At 51.7% G+C, this 18,229-nt stretch overlaps 1 pseudogene; it reads left to right on the plus strand.

Moving 5' to 3' along the window:
• The first annotated feature begins 3,785 nt into the window (after positions 1-3,785).
• LOC135567633 (dedicator of cytokinesis protein 2-like) overlaps positions 3,786-18,229 on the plus strand; it is a 15,445-nt pseudogene continuing 1,001 nt past the window's right edge.

Genomic DNA, 18,229 nt, shown 5'->3' on the forward strand with positions numbered 1-18,229 from the left:
CTCTCTGGAATCACATCCCCCTGTGTCGGTTTCTGTGTTACATCTTTTCATTTGTTTCTCTCTGTCTTCCCCAGCAGTCTTTTATCCAATCTTATCCCAGCTCTCTTTATCTCTATCGATCAGTGACGGAGGCACTCCACCACAGCATGTTTTGTATCCAAAGTGTCCATGCGTCATAACTGCTACCTACATATGGGTTCTCCTACAAACACATGTCTCTTTCCCTCTCTGCCTCTCTCTCTCTCTCTCCCTCTCTGCCTCTCTCTCTCTCTCTCGCTCTCTCTCTCTCTCGCTCTCTCTCTCTCTTTTCTCTCTCTCTCTCTCTCTCTCTCTCTCTCTCTCTCCCTCTCTCTGCCTCTGCCTCTCTCTCTCTCTCTCTCTCTCTCTCTCTCTCTCTATCCCTCTCTCTCACCACACCCCCTGTCTCGCTCCCTCTCTCTCCTCTCAGTTTCTCTCTCTCTCTCTCCTCTCTCAACACACCCACCTGTCTCTCTCCTCTCTCCCTCTCTGTCTCTCTCCCTCTCACCACACCCACCTGTCTCCTCCCTCTCTTGCTCTTTTACTCTCTCCCTCTCCCTCTCTGCCTCTTTCCACACCCACCTGTCTCCCTCCCTCTCTCCCTCTCTGCCTCTCTGCCTCTCTCCACACCCACCTGTCTCCTCCCTCTCACTCTCTGCCTCGCTGCCTTTCTCCATACCCACCTGTCTCCCTCCCTCTCTGCCTCTCTGCCTCTCTCCACACCCACCTGTCTCCTCCATCTCTCCCTCTCTGTCGCTCTGCCTCTCTCCACACCCACCTGTCTCCCTCCCTCTCTCCGTCTCCCTCTCTGCCGCTCTGCCTCTCTCCACACCTACCTGTCTCCCTCCCTCTCTCCCTCTCAGCCTCTATCCACACCCACCTGTCTCCCTCCCTCTCTCCCTGTCTCCCTCTCTGCCTCTCGCCACACCCATCTGTCTCCCTCCCTCTCTCCCTGTCTCCCTCTCTGCCTCTCTGCCTCTCTCCACACCCACCTGTCTCCCTCCCTCTCTCCCTCTCTGCCTCTCAGCCTCTATCCACACCCACCTGTCTCCCTCCCTCTCAGCCTCTCAGCCTCTATCCACACCCACCTGTCCCCTTCCCTCCCTCTCTGCCTCTATCCACACCCACCTGTCTCTCTCCCTCTCAGCCTCTCAGCCTCTATCCACACCCACCTGTCCCCTTCCCTCCCTCTCTGCCTCTCAGCCTCTCACTCTCTATCCACACCCACCTGTCGCCCTCCCTCTCTGCCTCTCAGCCTCTCAGCCTCTATCCACACCCACCTGTTTCCCTCCCTCTCTCCAGACCCACCTGTTTCCCTCCCTCTCTCCACACCAACCTGTTTCCTTCCCTCTCTCCAGACCCACCTGTTTCTCCCCTCTCTCCAGACCCACCTGTTTCCCTCCATCTCTCCAGACCCACCTGTTTCCCTCCCCCTCTCTCCAGACCCACCTGTTTCCCCTCTCTCCACACCAACCTGTTTCCCTCCCTCTCTCAGACCCACCTGTTTCCTCCCTCTCTCCAGACCCACCTGTTTCCTCCCCTCTCCAGACCCACCTGTTTCCTCCCTCTCCAGATCCACCTGTTTTCCATCTCTCCAGCCCACCTGTTCTCCCCTCTCCAGACCCACCTGTTTCCTCCCTCTCTCCAGACCCACCTGTTTCCCTCCCCTCTCCAGACCCACCTGTTTCCTCCCTCTCTCCACACCAACCTGTTTCCTCTCCTCTCTCCAGCCCACCTGTTTCCTCCATCTCTCCAGACCCACCTGTTTCCTCCCTCTCCCAGACCCACCTGTTTTCCTCCCTCTCTCCAGACCCACCTGTTTCCCTCCCTCTCTCCAGACCCACCTGTTTTCCTCCCTCTCTCCAGACCCACCTGTTTTCCTCCCTCTCTCCAGACCCACCTGTTTCCCTCCATCTCTCCAGCCCACCTGTTTCCCTCCATCTTTCCAGACCCACCTGTTTCTCCCTCTCTCTAGCCCACCTGTTTCCCTCCCTCTCTCCAGCCCACCTGTTTCCCTCCCCCTCTCCAGACCCACCTGTTTCCCTCCCTCTCTCCACACCAACCTGTTTCCCTCCCTCTCTCCAGCCCACCTGTTTCCCTCCATCTCTCCAGACCCACCTGTTTTCCTCCCTCTCTCCAGACCCACCTGTTTTCCTCCCTCTCTCCAGACCCACCTGTTTCCCTCCCTCTCTCCAGACCCACCTGTTTTCCTCCCTCTCCAGACCCACCTGTTTTCCTCCCTCTCCAGACTCCACCTGTTTCCCCTCCATCTCTCCAGCCCACCTGTTTCCTCCATCTTTCCAGACCCACCTGTTTCCTCCCTCTCTCTAGCCCACCTGTTACCCTCCCTCTCTCCAGCCCACCTGTTTCCCTCCATCTCTCCAGACCCACCTGTTTCCCTCCCTCTCTCTAGCCCACCTGTTTCCCTCCCTCTCTCTAGCCCACCTGTTTCCTCCTCTCTCCAGCCCACCTGTTCCCTCCATCTCTCCAGCCCACCTTTCCCTCCATCTCTCCAGCCCACCTGTTTCCTCCATCTCTCCAGACCCACCTGTTTCCCTCCTCTCTCTAGCCCACCTGTTTCCCCTCCCTCTCTCCAGACCCACCTGTTTCAGCCCACCTGTTTCCCTCCCTCTCTCTAGCCCACCTGTTTCCCTCCCTCTCTCCAGCCCACCTGTTTCCCTCCATCTCTCTAGCTCACCTGTTTCCCTCCCATCTCTCCAGCCCACCTGTTTCCCTCCCTCTCTCTAGCCCACCTGTTTCCCTCCCTCTCTCCAGCCCACCTGTTTCCCTCCATCTCTCCAGCCCACCTGTTTCCCTCCATCTCTCCAGACCCACCTGGCGCCACACACCTGTAATCTCCATGCTCTTTTCTTCTTGAGTCACAAGGTGATAACATATCACACACACACACACACACACACACACACACACACACACACACACACACACACACACACACACACAGTCTCTTGGTTTGTTCCATTGTGGTTTCCCGTCTGTCCGTTAGAACGATGAGGTCTTCTGCTATAGCCTCTGTCCATTCTGTTTCCACAGCAACTGGGGTGTAATGGACCAAGGATGCATGCTGTGGATGAGAGTAGTCACTTCAATTAAATTGGGTGCTTTATACAGAAGTCAATTTGACCATAGTTTGTTTATCATTTATTTATAGGTATCGAGTTCTCACGTGTTTTCTGAAAAGCAAAAGTTTGCTTGTGCTGTGCAACTAGTCTATAACTTGACCTCTTGTCAAATGTGATGTCTACCACCCTCTATTGGATAAGTAAGGCAACTACACATCAATTTTACATCTCCATCACTCATTTTGAGTGAATGATTTAGTAGTAGGTTACATCCACAGTGAGTAGAATGACAGAAGCTTCTTTAGATGCAGGGCTGGTTACATCTGTCTGGTCCGACCATCAGGGGAGCAATAAGAGGAGCTGGGATTTTTACGAGAGCAGTCCAAGGTCAGAAACAGATTGTCAAGTCTGTTGTGTTGTCTTATATCAAACATAACAGGTCTATTATTCAGATTCATTCAGAGTGCATTTGAACATTTTATTCCAGATAGGCGGCCAAGAAGTGAATAAGATCATTTGTGACTTTAGACTAAACCACTGCCTCACTTACATTTGAACAGCCATGCTGCCCATTGGCCACTCATTGAGAACAGGTTCATTGTTCAGACTGAGGTCAGATGCAGAGTTACAGTCAGTGAACAGCTAAACAACTAACGACAGTTCCCCTGTGAGAGCTGTGAAGAGACGAAGAAAGGAGAAAGAGAAGAGGAAGGAAGGAGAGGGGGAGGAGCTCTCTGCTTTCATATACAGAACTAAATGCAGAAGTGAGAGGTAGAGTGGAAAACGTATCTCAGACACCCAGAGAGAGAGAGAGAGAGAGAGAGAGAGGGGAAAGAGAAGCAGTCATGGCTCCTTGGATGAGGACCACCACGGAGCGGTATGGCGTAGGTAAGTAATCCACGCTCACCTGTGTAGGCCTCCATGTGTGTGTGTGTTTGCAGAAGGGTGATGGCCCTTCGCCCTGGCTTTCTCCATGACAGGATGTGGGCGGGTGTCAGCTAACAGACTCTAGCAGTATGACTCTGACAGTGTGACTATGTCTGCACAGTCATGAGGTAGAGATCACTGATAGACCTCTGTGTCGAGAGAAACAAAATGGCTGATTCAGACTTCATGACATGGCTGTCAGGAATCACTTCACGCCTGATGGCAGTGGTTCAACTCGCGGACCTTTCCTAATCAGAAAGACTGATTCTATCACTGTCACTTTTCAGAAACATATTGCTCTTCAGAGCAGGGTTTCTAGTTGCTGCAGTAGTTCTACATGTATTAGAAACTGATGACGTGAGAAGGGGAAGATGTTTCGGCTTTGTCCTTATCATGGGTAATCTCTTGATTGACCTGTTTGGCCTTAAAGAGCAGAGTGTTTGATATAGCTCAAACCTGACGCAATATGCAAAATAATATTGAATATGAAAAGTAACATGTATCATTGTGATCGTGTTAGATTGAAAACACAGGAAGTGCAGGAGGGAGGAAGTAGCATGAGGTTTCATAAATACAGCAACACCACAGTAGTGTTCCTAACATCATGTGTACACAGACTAGAAAACACAGTGTACAACCATATTATTACTGATAAACAAGATGTGTATATATACATATATATAGATATACATAGATATTGGACATAGAAAGAGGTCACACAATTCTTGACATAGTTGTGCAACAGTGGAGGCTGGTGGGGAGGAGCTATAGGAGGGACGGCTCATTGTAATGTCTGGAATGGTATAAATGGATCAAACATGAAACCATGGGTTTGAGTCAGTTCCATTTATTCCATTCCCATCCTCCTATAGCTCCTCCCACCAGCGTCCTCTGTTGTACAAACATATATCATTTTTTCTTTATCTAATCTAAACATGAGGAACAAGCATATATAAATCTCATAATAATAGTGAAAAGACCTCGCCCCCCAACAAGCAAAAAACAACAACATACTATCCTCTCCCTCCCCTGAACAATAAAGTCTGAGTGTTTTCTTGTGCTTAAGGGTGAAAACAAAAGGTAATGAATAGGTTTCTGTTATGTTCGCTCTGTTTTAGGGTCTCTCTGCGGTACACTGTATGACCCTCTCGTCTCTCTGTGTCTCCCCTAGTAATGTGGAATTTCACTGGCCTTGGAGAGAAGCAGCTGTCTCTGGAGATTGGGGACACGGTCCACATCCAGGAGACCTGCGAAGGTAAGGAGCTGACTGGGAATGTACTGGTGTTACCGGGAATAATGTGGGATGTAAACTGAAATAATGTGGGATGTAAACTGGGAATAATGTGGAATGTAAACTGGGGAATAATGTGGGATGTAAACTGGGAATATTGTGGGATGTAAACTGGGAATAATGTGGGATGTAAACTGGGAATAATGTGGGATGTAAACTGGGAATAATGTGGATGTAAACTGGGAATAATATGGGATGTAAACTGGGAATAATGTGGGATGTAAACTGAAAATAATGGGATTTAAACTGGGAATAATGTCTGAATGTACACTGGGAATAATTTGGGATGTAAACTGGGAATAATGTGGGATGTAAACTGGGAATAATGGGATGGAAACTGAGAATAATGTGGGATGGAAACTGAGAATAATGTGGGATGTAAACTGGGAATAATATGGGATGGAAACTGAGAATAATGTGGGATGTAAACTGGGAATAATGTAGGATGGAAACTGAGAATAATGTGGGATGTAAACTGGGAATAATGTGATGTAAACTGAGAATAATGTGGGATGTAAACTGGGAATAATGTGGGATGTAAACTGAGAATAATGTGGGATTTAAACTGGGAATAATGTAGGATGGAAACTGGGAAAATTGTGGGATGTAAACCAGGAATAATGTCTGAATGTACACTGGGAATAATATGGGATGTAAACTGGGAATAATGTGGTATGTAAACTGAGAATAATGTGGGATTTAAACTGGGAATAATGTCTGAATGTACACTGGGAATAATATGGGATGTAAACTGGGAATAATGTGGTATGTAAACTGAGAATAATGTGGGATTTAAACTGGGAATAATGTCTGAATGTACACTGGGAATAATGTGGGATGTAAACTGAGAATAATGTGGGATTTAAACTGGGAATAATGTCTAAATGTACACTGGGAATAATGTGGGATGTAAACTGAGAATAATGTGGGATGTTAACTAGGAATAATGTCTGGATGTAAACTGGAATAGCGTGGAATGTATACTGGGAATAATGTGGGATGTAAACTGGAATAGTGTGGGATGTAAACTGGAATAGTGTGGGATGTAAACTGGAATAGTGTGGGATGTAAACTGGAATAGTGTGGAATGTAAACTGGGAATAGTGTGGAATGTATACTGGGAATAATGTGGGATGTAAACTGGAATAGTGTGGGATGTAAACTGAGAATAATGTGCGATGTAACCTGAGAACAATGTGCGATGAAAACGTGGAATATTGTGTGATGGAACCTGGGAATAACATGGGATGGAAACTAGGTCTATTGCGGGATGTAAACTGGGAATGTAAACTGGAATATAAACTGGGAATAATGTGGGATGTAAACTGGGAATGTGAACTGGGATGTAACTGCGAATCATTTCTGGATATAAACTGGGAATAATATCTGGATGTAAACTCTGAATAATGTGGGATGGCAACTGAGTATAATGTGGAATGGAAAATGGGATTTAAAATGGGACTGGAAACTGGTCTTAATGTGGAATGGAAACTGAAAATGATGTGGTATGTTGTGACTGTAACCTGTCCTGTGACTGTACCCTGTGTTGTGACCGTATAATGTGTTGTGACAGTATCCTGTGTTGTGACAGTATCCTGTGTTGTGACTAAATCATGTGTTGTGACTTTACCCTGTGTTGTGACTTTATCCTGTGTTGTCACTGTACCCTGTGTTGTGACTGTATCCTGTGTTGTGACTGTAAACTGTGTTGTGACTGTATCATGTGTTGTGACTGTATCCTGCGTTGTGACTGTACCCTGTGTTGTGACTGTATCCTGTTTTGTGACTGTACTCTTGTGTTGTGACTGTATCCTGAGTTTTGACTGTACCCTGTGTTGTGACAGTACTCTATGTTGTGACTGTATCCTGTGTTGTGACTGTACCCCTGTGTTGTGACTGTACCCGGTGGTGTGACTGTATCCTGTTTTGTGACTCGATGCTGCTTTGTGACTGTATCCTATGCTGTGACTGTACCCTGTGTTGTGACTGTAACCTGCGTTGTGACTGTATCCTGTGTTGTGACTGTATTCTTTGTTGTGACTGTACCCTGTGTTGTGACTGTATCCTGTTTTGTGACTGTACCATGTGTTGTGACTGTACCATGTGTTGTGACTGTACCCTGCGATGTGTCTGTATCCTGTGTTGTGACTGTACCCTGTGTTGTGACTGTACCATGTGTTGTGACTGTATCCTGTGTTGTGACTGTATCCTGTGTTGTGACTGTACCATGTGTTGTGACTGTATCCTGTGTTGTGACTGTATCCTGTGTTGTGACTGTATCCTGTGTTGTGACTGTATCCTGTGTTGTGACTGTATCCTGTTTTGTGACTCGATGCTGCTTTGTGACTGTATCCTATGCTGTGACTGTACCCTGTGTTGTGACTGTAACCTGCGTTGTGACTGTATCCTGTGTTGTGACTGTATTCTTTGTTGTGACTGTACCCTGTGTTGTGACTGTAACCTGTGTTGTGTTTGTACCCTGTGTTGTGACTGTAACCTGCGTTGTGACTGTACCCTGCAATGTGTCTGTACCCTGTGTTGTGACTGTATCATGTGTTTTGACTGTACCCTGTGTTGTGACAGTATCCTGTGTTGTGACTAAATCATGTGTTGTGACTTTACCCTGTGTTGTGACTTTATCCTGTGTTGTCACTGTATCCTGTGTTGTGACTGTATCCTGTGTTGTGACTGTAAACTGTGTTGTGACTGTATCATGTGTTGTGACTGTATCCTGCGTTGTGACTGTACCCTGTGTTGTGACTGTATCATGTTTTGTGACTGTATCCTGCTTGTGACTGTACCCTGTGTTGTGACTGTATCCTGTTTTGTGACTGTACTCTTGTGTTGTGACTGTATCCTGAGTTTTGACTGTACCCTGTGTTGTGACAGTACTCTATGTTGTGACTGTACCCTGTTTTGTGACTGTACTCTTGTGTTGTGACTGTACCCTGTGTTGTGACTGTACCCTGTGTTGTGACAGTACTCTATGTTGTGACTGTATCCTGTGTTGTGACTGTACCCTGTGTTGTGACTGTACCCGGTGGTGTGACTGTATCCTGTTTTGTGACTCCGATGCTGCTTTGTGACTGTATCCTATGCTGTGACTGTACCCTGTGTTGTGACTGTAACCTGCGTTGTGACTGTATCCTGTGTTGTGACTGTATTCTTTGTTGTGACTGTACCCTGTGTTGTGACTGTATCCTGTTTTGTGACTGTACCATGTGTTGTGACTGTACCATGTGTTGTGACTGTACCCTGCGATGTGTCTGTATCCTGTGTTGTGACTGTACCCTGTGTTGTGACTGTACCATGTGTTGTGACTGTATCCTGTGTTGTGACTGTATCCTGTGTTGTGACTGTACCCTGTGTTGTGACTGTACCATGTGTTGTGACTGTATCCTGTGTTGTGACTGTATCCTGTGTTGTGACTGTATCCTGTGTTGTGACTGTATCCTGTTTTGTGACTCGATGCTGCTTTGTGACTGTATCCTATGCTGTGACTGTACCCTGTGTTGTGACTGTAACCTGCGTTGTGACTGTATCCTGTGTTGTGACTGTATTCTTTGTTGTGACTGTACCCTGTGTTGTGACTGTAACCTGTGTTGTGTCTGTACCCTGTGTTGTGACTGTAACCTGCGTTGTGACTGTACCCTGCGATGTGTCTGTACCCTGTGTTGTGACTGTATCATGTGTTTTGACTGTACCCTGTGTTGTGACTATATCCTGTGTTGTGACTGTATCCTTTGTTGTGACTGTATCCTTTGTTGTGTCTGTACACTGTGTTGTGTCTGTACCCTGTGTTGTGACTGTAACCTGCGTTGTGACTGTACCCTGTGTTGCGACTGTACCCTGTGATGTGTCTGTACCCTGTGTTGTGACTGTACCCTGTTTTCTCTGGTTGCAGGCTGGTATAAAGGCTACCTGGTCAGGAACAATGATCGACAGGTAAGACACAGCTGGTCAATTGATGACAGGATAGTTCGTTTGGATTTGAACAAAGTATCTCTCTACATACTCACTCTCCATCTCCTCTACCTCCCCCCCTCTTCTCTCTTTCACTCTCTACCTCCCTCCCTCTGCTCTCCCTCCTTCTCTACCTGCCTCCCTCCTTTCTCCCCTCTCTCTATCTACCTTTCTCTCCTCACTCCCCTCTCCCTATCTACCTCTCTCTCCTCTCTCCCTCTCTATCTACCTCTCTCCCTCTCCTATCTACCTCTCTCTCCTCTCTCCCTCTCTATCTCCCTCTCTCTCCTCTCTCCCCCTCTCCCTATCTACCTCTCTCTCTCCTCTCCCTCTCTATCTCCCTCTCTCTCCTCTCTCCCCTCTCTCTATCTACCTCTCTCCCCTTTTTCTATCTACCTCTCTCCATCTACCTCTCTCTATCTACCTCTCTCTCCTCTCTCCCTCTCTATCTCCCTCTCTCTCCTCTCTCCCCTCTCTCTATCTACCTCTCCCCCTTTTTCCATCTACCTCTCTCCATCTACCTCTCTCTATCTACCTCTCTCCATCTACCTCTCTCTCCTCTCTCCCTCTCTCTATCTCCCTCTCTCTCCTCTCTCCCCTCTCTCTATCTACCTCTCTCCCCTTTTTCCATCTACTCTCTCCATCTACCTCTCTCTATCTACCTCTCTCTCCTCTCTCCCTCTCTATCTCCCTCTCTCTCTCCTCTCTCCCCTCTCTCTATCTACCTCTCACCCCTTTTTCCATCTACCTCTCTCCATCTACCTCTCTCTATCTACCTCTCTCCATCTCCCTCTCTCTTCTCTCTCCCCTCTCTCTATCTACCTTTCTCTCCTCTCTCCCCTCTCCCTATCTACCTCTCTCCTCTCTATCTCCCTCTCTCCTCTCTCTCCTCTATCTACCCCTCTCTCCCTCTCTCCTCTCTCCCCTCTCTCTATCTACCTCTCTCCCTTTTTCAATCTACTTCTCTCCATCTACCTCTCTCTCTCTCTCTATCTACCTCTCCCCATCTACCTCTCTCTCCTCTCTCCCCCTCTCTCTATCTACCTCTCTCCATCTACCTCTCTCTCCTCTCTCCCCTCTCTCCATCTACCTCTCTCCATCTACCTCTCTCCCCCCTCTCTATCTACCTCTCTCCCCTCTACCTGCCTCCCTCCTCTATCTCGTCTCTCCCTCCATATATTCAGGCGCGTTCCCATCCAGCATTGTGCAGCTGAGGAAGGTCATCATTGAAAGTGATGTGTGTGTGTGTGCGTGTGTGTGTGTGAGTGTGTGTGTGTGTGTGTGCGTGTGTGTGTGTGTGTGTGCGTGTGTGTGTGTGTGTGTGTGTGTGTGTGTGTGTGTGTGTGTGTGTGTGTGTGTGCGTGCGTGCGTGCGTGCGTGTGCGTGTGTGTGTGTGTGTGTGTGTGTGTGTGTGTGCGTGCGTGCGTGTGTGTCAGTAATATGTGGTTTTTCTTCCACAGGGATCAGGAGGTAGTGTTGTCAGCAGAGATGCCCTAGTGAAGGAGTGACCACCACTCTGAGGGAGTGGGGAAGCATCTGGAAAACAGCTCTACGTGAAACACTCCACACTTTGTGTGTGTGTGTGTTTGGTATATGTGTAAGTGCACGTGTGTGTGTAACAAGGTCTCTCTCTCCTAGGCCAATAAGAAGAACCGTGTGGTGCAGGTCCAAGGGCTGATGTGGGATTTGATGGAATGGCGTTCCCAGCTCTTGTCTGGCACGTTGCCTAGCGACGAGTTCAAGGAGCTCAAACAGAAAGTCACCTCCAAGATCGACTATGGCAACAAGTATGGCCCATAAAACCCCTACTGAATCACTGAAATAGATCATTCTCATTTGAGGAACTCCATCTCTGTATCTGGCCGAGGGAGAAATCTTTCTCTCTCTTCCATAATCTCCTCCTCCTCCTCCTCCCCCCTTCCTCTCTTCCAGGATCTTGGAGTTGGACCTGGTGGTGCGGGATGTGAACGGGAACATGCTGGACCCGGAAAACGCCAGCGTGATTAGCCTGTTCCGAGCCCACCAAGACGCCACCACCAAGATCAACGAACGCATCAAAGAGGAACAGGTCAGACAGAGAGTAAGAGAGGAACAGCTAACAGAACTAAAGCAGAACTAAGACAGCTAACAGAACGTGGTTGACAGGGCTAACAGGGTTGACATTGGGAGAATAGTGACTGGAGTAAGATTGAGAGAGTTGACAGAGTAATGGAAAGAAGACAATGGTCATGCACTGTATTTTAGAGTGTAGCCTTCTCTCCCTCTCTCTCTCTCTCACACACTCTCTCTCTCTCTCTCTCTCTCTCTCTCTCTCTCTCTCTCTCTCTCTCTCACTCTCTCTTCTGTAGTCCAACATTCAGACGGACCACTCAGTAATCTCGGCCCGGATCCAGTCCTCTCCCACTCACAGCCTCTATGTCTTTGTCCGGAACTTTGTCTGTCGGATCGGAGAGGATTCTGAACTCTTCATGTCCTCTACGACCCCAACAAGCAGACCATCATCAGGTCTATTTTTAAACATCCCTCTATCCTGCTCTCATTTTACATCTCTGCTTCGTTCATCCTGCCTTTCTCTCTCTCCTCAGCCCTCTCCCACTTCTCTTTCTCCTCTTCTCCACATCTCCCTGTTTCTCTCTCTCTCTCCTCAGCCCTCTCCCCCACTTCTCTTTCTCCTCTTCTCCACATCTCCCTGTTTCTCTCTCTCTCCTCAGCCCTCTCCCACTTCTCTTTCTCCTCTTCTCCACATCTCCCTGTTTCTCTCTCTCTCTCAGCCCTCTCCCACTTCTCTTTCTCCTCTTCTCCACATCTCCCTGTTTCTCTCTCTCTCTCAGCCCTCTCCCACTTCTCTTCTCCTCTTCTCCACATCTCCCTGTTTCTCTCTCTCTCTCAGCCCTCTCCCACTTCTCTTTCTCCTCTTCTCACATCTCCCTGTTTCTCTCTCTCTCCTCAGCCCTCTCCCACTTCTCTTTCTCCTCTTCTCCACATCTCCTGTTTCTCTCTCTCTCTCAGCCCTCTCCCACTTCTCTTTCTCCTCTTCTCCACATCTCCCTGTTTCTCTCTCTCCTCAGCCCTCTCCCACTTCTCTTTCTCCTCTTCTCCACATCTCCTGTTTCTCTCTCTCTCCTCAGCCCTCTCCCACTTCTCTTTCTCCTCTTCTCCACATCTCCCTGTTTCTCTCTCTCTCCTCAGCCCTCTCCCACTTCTCTTTCTCCTCTTCTCCACATCTCCTGTTTCTCTCTCTCTCCTCAGCTCTCTCCCACTTCTCTTTCTCCTCTTCTCCACATCTCCCTGTTTCTCTCTCTCTCCTCAGCTCTCCCCAGCTCTCTTTCTCCTCTTTTCTTACCCCCACCCCCCACCCCCCATTTTCCATATATGTTTTTATTCCTGTACTGTCGTCACAGTTAATGATCAACACAGAAGGCTGCACATGGAAAGGCAGAGCTTGACTGGCAGCTGTCAGAGCTCTGACACCAGGAATGTTGATAGCTGTCTTTCTCTCTCAGTCCTTTTCTCTTCCTCTCTTCCCCTTAGCCACATTTTCCCCTGTTCTCAACATGGTTGCTGTCTAACCTAATGTACACACTATTTAAATATCATGGTAGAAATTCAGAAAATAGAGAGGCAATGCTTGACTGACATCTAATGGTGATAGCTGTCTATTACTGTCAGAGCGACAGATCTAGGCTCTCCTTCCTCTCTCATCCATGCCAGAGTATTACGGCTGGTATGTGACATTCTCCATCGTGGCCACAGTGCCTGAAGGCCTCCTTCTGTCAAACTGTGACAGGGATATTTTGGGAAGGTGTCAGCTTTGGAAAGCTTAGCAACATATCCCCACTGTACACTTTAAGCAGATTGATAGTCAGTCAGTCTCTGCTGGCCAAGAAGACTTATATTTAGGAGAAAGCAATGTATTATAAAGCATCCCAGTCGCTTATGTAGGCCCTATGTACATTTATTTTTCGGTGAATTCCTCCCGACGAGCATTTCTATCAGTGGATGATGCGTTGAAGGGATACTTCAGGATTTTGGCAATGAAGCCTCTTTATTTACTCCCCTAGAGTCAGGTGAACTCATGGAAGCCATTTGCTTGCAGCTTGAGGAAGTTGCCAGCTAGCGTTAGCGCAATTGGTAACTGGTGTTGCGCAATGACTGGCTGTCTATATTGACTGCTACCATGCTAGTACAGTAGATACCATAGTATATACCATAGACTTCCAGTCATTGAGCTAATGCTAGTTAGCAACTTCATTCATACTGGATGCAGAGACATAAACATGGTATCCGTGAGTTTCTCTAACTGGCCTCATTGGCAAATTCCCGGAGTATCCTTTAAGATTCCTTTTGAGTGTGTATTAATTGTTTCTGCTTCTTGTTAATGCGTTCCATGGCCTCCTCTGCAGTGAGAACTACCTGGTTCGCTGGGGCAGTAAAGGCTTTCCTAGGGAGGTTGAAATGCTGAACAACTTGAAGGTGGTCTTTACAGTAAGTTACCACTAGAGAGCACTGTTTGATGCATTTCTTGTCCGTATCCAGTTATGGAGGTGCCATCAAATAATTTAGGTCAGTGGCTCTCAACTGGGTTTGCCTCATGACCCAAATTTAACCAGGTTGCATCAATATTCCAATTGCGGGAGGGGAAATCACAACCCACCAGTTTAGAAATGCTAATTCAGTAAATGTATGCTCTGTGCACATAAATCATGTTTTTGATTTTGAAAACCTCCCTCCCTTCCTCCAGGACTTGGGTAATAAGGACTTGAACAGAGAGAAGATCTACCTGATCTGTCAGATAGTGAGAGTGGGTCGTATGGAACTGAAGGAGACCAACACCAAGAAGTGTACCCAGGGCCTCCGCAGGCCCTTTGGAGTGGCAGGTAGGTACTAGTGTATGGCATGGGGTAGTGGGCATGGGGTAGTGGGCATGGGGCAGTGGGCATGGGGCAGTGGGCATGGGGTAGTGGGCATGGGGCATGGGGCAGTGGGCATGGGGCATGGGCGGTGGTACTGGGGCATGGGGCAGTGGGTGGGCATGGGGCAGTGGGCATGGGGGCATGGGCAGTGGGCATGGGGGCATGGGGCAGTGGGCATGGGGCAGAAAATGGGTGGGCATGGGGTAGTGGGCATGGGGCATGGGGCAGTGGGCAGTGGGCATGGGGTAGGAGCATGGGGCATGGGGCATGGGGCATGGGAGCATGGGGCAGTGGGCATGGAGTAGTGGGCATGGGGCATGGGGCAGTGGGCATGGGGCGAGTGGGTAGTGGGCATGGGGCATGGGGCAGTGGGCATGGGCAGTGGGCATGGGGCATGGGGCAGTGGGGCAGTGGGCATGGGCATGGGGCAGTGGGCAGGGCATGGGCATGCAGGGGGCAGTGGGCATGCATGGGGCAGTGGGCATGGGGGCATTGGGCATGGGGCATGGGGGGGCAGTGGGGTGGGCATGGGGCAGTGGGCATGGGGCATGGGGGCAGTGGGTATGGGGCATGGGCATGGGCATGGGGCAGTGGGCATAGGGCATGGGGCAGTGGGCATGGGGCATGGGGCAGTGGGCATGGGGCAGGGCATGGGAGCAGGGGGGGGCAGTGGGCATGGGGGCATGGGACAGTGGGCAGTTGGCAGTGGGCATGGGGCAGTGGGCATGGGGCAGTGGGCAGTGGGCATGGGGCATGGGGGCAGTGGGCATGGGCAGTGGGCATGGGGGCATGGGCATGGAGCAGTGGGCATGGGGAAGTGGGCATGGGGCATGGGGCAGTGGGCATGGGACAGTGGGCAGTGGGCATGGGGCATGGGGGGCATGGGACAGTGGGCAGTGGGCATGGGCATGGGGGCAGGGCAGTGGGCATGGGGCATGCAGTGGCATGGGGCATGGGGCAGTGGGCAGTGGGCATGGGGCATGGGGCAGTGGGCAGTGGGCATGGGGGCATGGGGCAGGGGCATGGGGCATGGGGCAGGGCATGGGGCATGGGACAGTGGGCAGTGGGCATGGGGCAGTGGGCATGGGGGTAGTGGGCATGGGGCATGGGGCATGGGGCAGTGGGCATGGGGGCATGGGACAGTGGGCAGTGGGCAGTGGGCATGGGGGCAGTGGGCATGGCAGGGGCAGTGGGCAGTGGGCATGGGGCATGGGGGCAGTGGGCATGGGGCATGGGGCAGTGGGCATGGGAGTAGTGGGCATGGGGCATGGGGCAGTGGGTAGTGGGGATGGGGGCATGGGGCAGTGGGCATGGAGTAGTGGGCATGGGGGCATGGCATGGGGCAGTGGGGATGGGGCATGGAGCAGTGGGTAGTGGGCATGGGGCAGTGGGCAGGGCATGGGGTAGTGGGCATGGGGTAGGGCATGGGGCATGGGGGCAGTGGGCATGGGGCAGTGGGCAGGGCAGTGGGCATGGAGGCATGGGGCAGTGGGGCATGGGGCAGTGGGCATGGGGCATGGGGCAGTGGGTAGTGGGCATGGGGCATGGGGCAGTGTATGGTAGTGGGCATGGGGCATGGGGCAGTGGGTAGTGATGGGGGCATGGAGGCAGGGTAGTGGGCATGGGGCATGGCATGGGGCGATGGGGTAGGGGCATGGGGCAGTGGGTAGTGGGCATGGGGTAGTGGGCATGGGGCATGGGGTAGTAGGCATGGGGTAGTGGGCATGGGGCATGGGGCAGTGGGCATGGGAGTGGGCAGTGGGCAGTGGGCATGGGGCAGTGGGGCATGGGGCATGGAGCAGTGGGTAGGGTAGGGGCAGTGGGGAAGTGGGCATGGGGGTAGTGGGTAGTGGGCATGGGACAGTGGGCAGTGGGCATGGGGTAGTGGGGCATGGGGCATGGGGTGGGCAGTGGGCATGGGGCATGAAGAGTGGGCTGGGCATGGGGCAGGGGGTAGTGGGCATGGGGGCATGGGGCAGGGGCAGTGGGCATGGGGCATGGCAGTGGGCAGTGGGCATGGGCATGGGGCAGTGGGCATGGGCAGGGGCAGAAAGTGAGCAGTGGGCATGGGCATGGGGCACGGGGCAGTTAGTGGGCATGGCACAGTGGGCATGGGCAGTGGGCATGGGGCAGTGGGCAGTGGGCAGGGGGCAGTGGGCAGTGGGCATGGGGGCAGTGGGCATGGGGCAGTGGGCATGGGGCAGTGGGGCAGTGGGCATGGGGCATGGGACAGTGGGCAGTGGGCAGTGGGCATGGGGCAGTGGGCATGGGGCAGTGGGCAGGGGGCATGGGGCAGTGGGCATGGGGTAGTGGGCATGGGGCAGTGGGAAGGTGGGGCAGTGGGCATGTGGCAGTGGGCATGGGGCATGGGGCAGTGGGTAGTGGGGATGGGGCATGGGGCAGTGGGCATGGGTAGTGGGCATGGGGCATGGCATGGGCATGGAGCAGTAGGTAGTGGGCATGGGGCAGTGGGCAGTGGGCATGGGGCAGTGGGCATGGGGGCAGTGGGCATGGGGCATGGGGCAGTGGGCATGGGGCAGTGGGCAGTGGGCATGGGGCAGTAGGCAGGGGGCATGGGGGCAGTGGGCATGGGGCAGTGGGCATGGGCAGTGGGTAGTGGGCATGGGGCATGGGCATGGCACAGTGGGCAGTGGGCATGGGGCAAGTGTGGGGTGCGGTACAGTGGGCAGGGTGGGGCGGGGTGTGGTGGGCATGGGGCAGTGGGCAGCAAGTGGTGGGCATGGGGCAGTGGGCATGGCACAGTGGGCAGTGGGCATGGGGCAGTGGGTATGGCACAGTGGCAGTGGGCAGGGGGCAGTGGGCAGGGCATGGGGGCAGGGGTATGGGGCAGTGGGCATGGGGCAGTGGGCATGGGGCAGTGGGCATGGGGCAGGGGGCAGTGGGCATGGGGCAGGGGGCAGTGGGCGGGGGGCAGGGCATGGGGCAGTGGGCAGTGGGCAGGGGGCATGGGGCAGTGGGCATGGGGAAGGCAGGGGCAGTAGGCAAAGAAAGGTGGGGGCATGGGGCAGGGCATGGGGCAGTGGGCATGGGGCAGTGGGCATGGGGCAGGGGGCAGTGGGCATGGGGCAGGGGGCAGTGGGCATGGGGCAGTGGGCATGGGGCAGTGGGCATGGGGCAGGGGGCATGGGGCAGTGGGCATGGGGCAGGGGGCAGTGTTAACAACATTTTGAATTGGGATCCACTGATGCTGGTCACAGTTTGAATATTGAATATTGTTTACTAAGTGGATCAAAGAAAATGTCAAATAACCTGAGATGTCATTCTTAATAAAACACTACATTACATTTCTTCCTGTCTGCAGTGATGGACATCAGTGACATCATCAAAGGAAAGATAGAGTGTGATGAGGAGAAGCAGCATTTCATCCCTTTCTTTCCGTAAGTCCTCCCTGCTTCACCCTCTCCTCTCTCTCTCTCCTCCCTCCTCTCTCCCTTCATCCCTACCCATTTTAGTTGTTGTCATGTGGTTTAAATGTGTGTGTATGTGGGGGGTGCAGAGATCGTGGCAGAGAATGACTTCCTTCACCCCTGCTGAACAAGGTGACAGCGTCACGAGGAGACAGTGGAGGACAAGGTAGAACATCTCACCTCACACTCATGGAAACACTTGCTATTGTGCCAACAACCACTGCATTATCAATGCTTGGTCCTCTATCCTCCCCACTACGGGGTGAAGTTTCCCCTTATCCCCTAGGTACAGATCTAGCAGCACCTTCCCCTCCCCAATCCTAACCATTGGTGTAGGTAATGCAAAACTGACCCAAGATCAGCGTCCAGAGGCATCTTTACCCTACTCCATCCTCCCTCCAGGTCTGTGGGTGACGATGAAGGCCCTGGTGGGTGACATCGTCCAGATCCGTAAGGAGTACCCCCACCTGGTGGACCGCAGCACGGTGGTGGCCCGTAAACTGGGCTTCCCAGAGATCATCATGCCGGGGACATCCGCAACGACATCTACCTGACGCTGTGGGCCGGGACTTTGACAAGTACAACAAGACCAGCCAGAAGAACATG

This window comes from Oncorhynchus nerka, unplaced genomic scaffold (genome assembly GCF_034236695.1).
Source record: "Oncorhynchus nerka isolate Pitt River unplaced genomic scaffold, Oner_Uvic_2.0 unplaced_scaffold_1922, whole genome shotgun sequence".
NCBI classification, from domain to species: Eukaryota; Metazoa; Chordata; class Actinopteri; order Salmoniformes; family Salmonidae; genus Oncorhynchus; species Oncorhynchus nerka.